This window comes from Vespa velutina, chromosome 14, assembly GCF_912470025.1.
Source record: "Vespa velutina chromosome 14, iVesVel2.1, whole genome shotgun sequence".
Lineage (NCBI taxonomy): Eukaryota > Metazoa > Arthropoda > Insecta > Hymenoptera > Vespidae > Vespa > Vespa velutina.
Genome location: NC_062201.1, coordinates 3077338 through 3084837, shown reverse-complemented (window position 1 = coordinate 3084837; position 7500 = coordinate 3077338). Strand labels below are relative to the sequence as shown.

The 7500-nt window shown below is 30.6% G+C and overlaps 1 protein-coding gene and 1 long non-coding RNA gene across 4 annotated transcripts in view; both read right to left on the bottom strand.

Moving 5' to 3' along the window:
* Positions 1 to 7500, bottom strand: part of LOC124954214 (proline-rich protein 7-like) — a 38786-nt gene that overhangs the window by 22673 nt on the left and 8613 nt on the right. The window lies entirely within an intron of this gene.
* On the bottom strand, positions 680 to 3085 carry LOC124954215. The gene is made up of 2 exons (XR_007102492.1): positions 3004 to 3085; positions 680 to 1851 (listed from the first exon to the last, which is right to left on the bottom strand). It is a non-coding gene; the product is annotated as an uncharacterized LOC124954215 (long non-coding RNA).

The following is a 7500-nucleotide window of genomic DNA, read 5'->3' as shown; positions in this document are numbered from 1 at the left end:
GTATAAATATTAAATTCAGATATTTTTTTTTTTTTTATCTTGATAATAATACTATAATAATAACTTGGATTTTAATAATAATGATAGAAATTTTCAATTATAACGTAATGACAGATCAATTATTCGAATTATTACTTGTCATTGGTTTATGAATTAAATCGAATGAATCAATTGGATAATTATATTCGTCGTATGTGTTAAAAAATTATAATTCGAAATATATAATAATATCGTATTATCGTATGATTAATGTTATAAGAAATCATTGGAATGATTTTAAACGAAGGTATGCATTTCAATGCCATACTACGGAGTTTCATTTTCAAACAAAGTTTACGAAAGGTAAAAAACAAACATGTACAACAAGAGGAAGGACATTATCAAATACTGCAGCCTCGTGTAAAACGGTCCGCAAACGTACCGACGTAATCTTTCGTTTGCACTCGAGAGAATCGTTTACTTTTTCGATTAAGAGAGGAACCTCAGAGTCCACGTGGCACAGTGTTTCTTTGACTAACAAAGTTTAAGTAGTGGACCTACCCAACTGTTCTCTTTGATCCTAATGTAAGTAATCTTTCAAGATACAAGAAGTAGTTATATACCTTTCGTATATTTCGTATATTTCTCTTTTCACGAATAATTAAACGAATTGTTTATATATTATTAAAATTCTGTTGAGATTAGAATTAACGAACGATTAAAAAATCATTATTGTTCGTCGTCGCGATCTATTGAACACCTGTTTCAGTTTTTTTTTTTTTTTTTTTTTTTTTCCGAACTATTTATTATGTCAAGAGTTAAATGTGTTTGCGTTCATCGATCGTACATTTGCTTTTTTTTCTTTTTCTTTTTTTTTTTTTTTTTTATCGTTGAATATACACAAACAATGTATAAATCAAATGAAAGAAACAATAAAAAATTGATCCAATTATATGTTCTTATTCTATTTCATATGATATTACCTTATTTGAATTTATTAATTAACGTGTTAACATATTAAAGCATATACAATTAACTTACGTAAAAATATATACCAAATAAATAATATAATATAAAGTATCTTAAATGTTAGTAATATCTTGATAATTTTTTCTTAAGAACTTCCTTTTCTTGTTTTCCTTTTTTTTTTTTTTTTTTTTTTTTTTTAAGCAAAATATACTACTCTCTCATTATTAAAAATTTACACGTTGATAATGGCAATGTCTATTGAACGAAAAAAAACTTATCCTAGATAAAGAGAAAAAAGTTCTCGATTTTAGATAGATCAAATGAAAAAAAAAAAAGAGAAGAAGAAGAAGAAGAAGAAGAAGAAGAGAGGAAACAAAAAGAAAAAAGAAAAAAAAAAGAAAAAATTAAAGAAAAAGGAAAAGAAATAAAAATAATGAAAAAATAAGAAGAAGAGAAATTAAGCGAGTTGAAAACAACGTAATAAAATTTGTATTAGTTTTGTCGAAAGGAACATATTGTTGCTGCTGTTGTTGTTACCGTTGCCATTGCCATTGCTGTTGCGCGATCGTGTCGATCGATCTCGTGGAAATCTTTAGCGAAGCTAAGAGAAAACGTGTTCCGTTGGGTTGGAAAGAACGCTCGGAATTACGGTCGACTTGGGAATCAAGTGTAACCCATCCGAGAACATTTCTATAATCCGAGTCTCGTGCGTGGGCCGCACGAGAGTCCAACAAAGTCGTCGTCCATCCTTGCACGTACACGCCTTCCTTCTTCTTTCGCACACTCAAGACTTAATATACGCGGACACGCAAGATGAACGCGCGCAGGTAGGTACGCAATAATTCTATGGACGCATCTTGTGGGTGGACAGTGGCGCAGCATCAACCATATTTCATATTCTATCTAGGAATATTAGAACGAACTGAAAACTTCAAACTAAAATTCAAAAGAAATAAAATAAGAAGAAAGATAGACAAATAGATAGAGAAAGAGAAAGAGAAAGAGAGAGAGAGAGAGAGAGAAAGAGAAAGATGATCATTGAAATGATTCGTCGAGAGACACACACCGAGTACTTGTTTCGTCCAAGAAAAAAAATCGGAATATCACGATAAATCTTAGATGTAATTATAAAAAAAAAAAAAAAAAAAAAAAAAAAAAAAAAAAAAGAGAGAGAGAAACACGAAAAAAAATGCAATCATCTGTCAATAAGTTCAATGCACTTTATAATTTATCATTATTAATTTTTCCATTGAATAAAAAATTCACGATGAAATTATTTCCCTAACTTTATCATTCGCTTTTATTATTTCATAATATTATATTAAATAATATTAAAATTGAATTCATTCATTTATATTTTCATCATTGATATATCTAATTTTTAATATTTAAAAATCATATCGAATAATACGAACGTTCTATTAATGTAAGAATACAATTTCAAAGGTTATATATATATATATTATTTTATTGATCTTGACGACGTTACCTATGAAAGAACGAAACGATCAAAACGTAAAACTAGTAACCGGCTAGGTCTTAAACGAAAGGATTGAGTTACCAAGCTAATCGGATGCACGCCCATCGCACGCTGCTACGCATCTCGATACCTTTAAAGCTCGTTTCACAATGTTACACAGAGCGCGAAACTAAAATTGTTGTTATGCTTGAAATTTTGACGAGAAAGATAGATAAAGAAAAAAAAAAAGAGAGAGAGAAAGAGAAAGAGAGAGAGAGAGAGAGTTCGTATTATAAATGCTGTGTAATATTCGTTGAAATCATCATTGAAAAAGAAAAAAGAAAAAGAAAGGAGGATAGAAGTGTTCATTCAAAAATGTAGGTATTCTAAGCAGGTAAAAGAAGAAGAAGAAGAAGAAGAAGAAGAAGAGGAAGAGGAGGAGAAGAAGAAGGAAAAGGAAGAAGAGGAAAAAAAATTGAAGAGAGGAGGAATGGATAGATTTGGCGAAGGAGAGCACAAAGGCAATAAATCAAAGCAATAAGCAAGCTATGGAAGAGACATCGAGTCTATAAAGATGTTAGTTTAGGACTACAGACCCTTTTGCCATTTGTGCTGGCATTTGGTTAGCCGCATCATCCTTTCTTTTTTTCCTTTTCTCGTCTTCTTCTTCTTTTTTTTCCTTTTTCTTTTTTCTTTTCTAACCCCCTCCTTCCCTCCCTGCCGCCCCACTTACCTTCTAAAATATTTTTACCAATTATTATAAGTTCAGGTTTTTTCTTTTTTTTTTTTGTTCAATGGGGATTACGCAAAATTTCACGCTCGAACACACGTCTTCATTGGTTAAGAAAATATATATATATATATATATATATGTATATATAAATTAAAAATGTAAAAATAAAAAAGCCAAAGAAAGATAACAAAATCGTCGATAGTACTGTTTCTCCTTATAGTCGAACAATTATCGTATATTTTTTCCCCCTTTTTTTTCTTTTTTTTGAGAAAAAATAAATACATACATATATATATATATATATATATATATATTGTTGAATTCTGTAAAATAGAGTTCCTCGGGCACCGCAAAGAGAAATTATCGGATTCGAATTCTTCGAACCTTTCCAAGAAAGAATAAGGGAGTTAACCTCGAACGAGAAGAAAAGAGAAGAGAAGAGAAGAGAAGAGAACCGAAAGATTAAAGCCCGGACTTAATGGCTCAATTAGCGCTTTGTGGTGAGCGGCAAAACACGAAGTGGAACTCCGAGGGAAAAACTCGCTCGCTTCCGATTGCACGATTTCTCGAAGAAGAGGCGAATGCTTTTCTTGAAAATCCTTCTCGGTACTTGTAATTCATGAAGGACAGGAAATCGATTTTCTAAGGAAATACTGAATGATGACTTCTTTCGAGAACACGATCCTTTCTAAGAAGAGATATAAACTTTTTCGAATGAGAGAAATTGCATTTCAACAAAAGTTCTGTCTGTGTGTGTGTGTGTGTGTGTGTGTATGTACGTATGTGTGGGGTAGGGGTCGGGCGGGAGGGGGGGGGGGGGGGGGAGAAGGAGGAAGAGAAAAAAAAAGAAGCATTTACAATATTCTTTTTGCGGAAAATTTAAAAAGAAAAAAAGAAAGAAAAACAATAAAATCAAAAATTCGAAAGATTAATCTTCAAGTAAGTACTCATAATGTATTCAATAATCACGCTTCATTAAACTAGTCAATCATTCTAATTATGACAGATGTATTTTGCTGTTTAAATTGATCGCACTCTATTAATCCATTCACTGTACACGTACTTTCTATCATTTCTAAAACATCTTCTTGTATAGACTTTAATGAATATAATTCTTTCTTTCCTTATTTCTTTTTTCTTCTCTCTCTCTCTCTCTCTCTCTCTCTCTCTCTGTCTTCGATTTTATTTTTCTTTCACCTATATTCATCCCCTTTTCTATTTCTATTTCATCGTATAAACTTTTAACACTAGTTTACTCTCACTCCCTACTACAATCTTATCACATTTTTTTATTACTTCTTCTATACAAAAGTAAAATGTGAACGTAGGCACAAATTCATACGACTATTAATAAATTAATATTTGATCTAAATTATGTCTACAATTAAAAATCAATTATTATATTATATTATATTATATTATATTATATTATCAAGAAATGAATAAATAAAAAAAAAAAAAAAAAAAAATAGGATAAATAAAAGTTATAAGTAACATTAATAGAGAACAATTATTGTGGATAAAATGAAATTCATTATAAAAAAAATAATACCCTACTTGATATAATTATAAAATACGAATGGTTTTATCTTTCGCATTAAATCATATTCTCGTAATTTTAAACAAATATGCAAACAATATTACAATACAAACAAGAACTAGTTAAGAATTCGAAATAAAGATGTTATCTACAGTAAAGAAAGAGAGAGAGAGAGAGAGAAAAGAAGAAGAAAGAAGAAAGAAAAAAAAACAAAAAAGAGAAAAAGGAATAAAAAAATCCCTACAGGAAAAAAAAATATAAGTCACGTTTCCATACACTTAAATTTTAAGTTTTCGTTTCTACTATAACACGCAACGAACTCTACTTCTCTACGGAATATTTCGGAGTGGTAAATTTTCGAACGCCATAACACTGCCACCGTGCGTTTGTTTGGACAAGAGCATTATGAGATTTTATGTGAGCTAAGCGAGCTTCCTTCCTCGACGCTGCCACGGCTGTTTATGCACCCGAGCGTGTTTCATTCCTCTCCTCCTCCTTCTCCTCCAATTCCCTCTTTTCCTCCTCCTTCTCTCTCTCTCTCTCTCTCTCTCTCTCTCTCTTTCTTTCTCTCTCTTTTACCAACGGTATTAACGTTGTTGAAGTTTGCAGGAGGAGAATGAAAAGATGGGAAACGATTCCACGTGCAGTATTCTTCGTGTGCCATGTTTTCGTGGGGCCCTTTTCTCCTACATCCTTCTTTGCTCTCGAGGATATAAAGAAAAATCTGAATCTGAGAGTATACGCGTGCATGAATGCGTAAATGCGTGTATATATATATATATATATATATATATATATATATATATATATTTATCTATGTATATAACTACGTATATGTTTGTGTGAGAAGGGGAGAGAGAGAGAGAGAGAAATATAGGTGTTGTTATCTCAGGGAAGCCGCTCATCATCGTTTTCTTACCGTCTCAACCTCGAACGCGGACTCGATACGCGGCTTCTTCCAAGATATCTACGATCTTACCTTATATATAAAACGTCTCCTCTATGAGTCACTCATACAACATCATGAGTTAATAAACTTTAATAATTTATCGAGACAGAAATAAACTTCTTTCTTTGTTATTTAACAATATTAAATATAAAAGATATGTGCATATATATATATATATAATATAATTGAGCCGTCTATTTTTAAAGTTACCCCTTTAAGTTCATTTACATTTGTATTTATTTTTTATTTATATTTATGTCTTCTTTTTTTTCATATTTAATTTTTATTTTATTATGTCTATTTATTTATTTATTTATTTATTTACTTTTTTTTTTGGACTGGTCACTTTCAAAATAAATGACTCAATTATATATATATATATATATGTATATATATCTTGATATAGTATCACGTGTAAAAGAGTTTGAATAATAATAAAAAAAAAAAAAATACCGCAAACTTGTCTTCGTTCTTATACGCAAAAACTAATTTCTTATCTTGGTAAATTAAAGTTTCAGAATAATTTTGATCGATCGTCGTCCATTCGATTCGACGTATCATTCAAAGAAAACGATCTATCTAATATTAATTTTCAATGTAATCGAACGGCGAATTAAAAATATAGATGAATGAGTGATAAAGAAAAAAAAGTATGTAGAAATAGGAAAGAGAAAGGAAGAAAGAAAATTATTTGATTAATTTCATTTCCGCGTGTGTAAGTAAGTAGGTAACTGCGTAAGTAAGAAGTACTTAAGCTACGCGTAGAAATACATAAATCTTCTTCTCTTTGGTTATCTCCTTTCATTATATATTTTCTTTTTTTTTTTCTTCTTTTGTCTCCTTTCTTTTTATATTTCCTGCTCTTTCTCTTTCTCTCTCTCTCTCTCTCTCTCTCTCTCTCTTTTCCTTTTTCTTCTTCTTTCTTTTTTTTTTGTTTTTAATCAGAAAAACGAGTTTATTTATCAATCCGCGCAACTTAAATCGTAAATCAAATAACTTTTATATACATTTTCTTCTTTAACGATAATATTTGTTATTAATAATGGTATCCCTATAATATATGCATGCATACATACATGCACACACACACACACACATACACACAAGTATATATATGTATATATACATACACATTCACGCATATATATATATATATATATATATATTACGTATCTATTCTTTCTACGAATATATCATCGTTTTCGGTCGATCAAAAGAAATACGATTGATAACTTTATGTGTTTATTAAAGTCGACGAAATGATACCGTAGAAGAGTTTAAAAAGGCGACTAACTATATCACACCGAGTGTGTTACGAGACAGACAAAACAAATCGTTTTATCGGTCAGCACCATCGCCTAATTGCCTCATTAAGAGATTCAATCCGTGCAATCGTATACCCGACACACTGCTTTTTTGTCCGCTCGATTACATTCATGGTAAATATCATGAAGACGGTAAAGGGGTTAGGGGGATGTGGAAGGAGTTACCACGGGGTTGGTAGGTGATAAATGTGTGTACCGTATCAAGCAATGAAAATATTTATCGTATCAATTCGATTGTGTTATCGTAAAGTATCGACGTAATTGACGAGCTCTGTTTCATATATCTCTCTTTTACTTTTCGTTCACTTTCCTTTTTACTAATTTTTTTTCATTTCTTCCATCCTTCTTACAACAATTATCTTAATTTCAACATAATCAAAGAACTTTCTTTAACCTGACGATTACAGGAATCATTAATAATTATCTAATACCGTCAACAATGTTAACCGATAATTTAAATATTCCCCCCCCCCCATCCCTTATAAGTATAATTCTTTCATTGACTTGTGAATTGTATGTCTTTTTTTTTTCTTCTTCTCTTTCTCT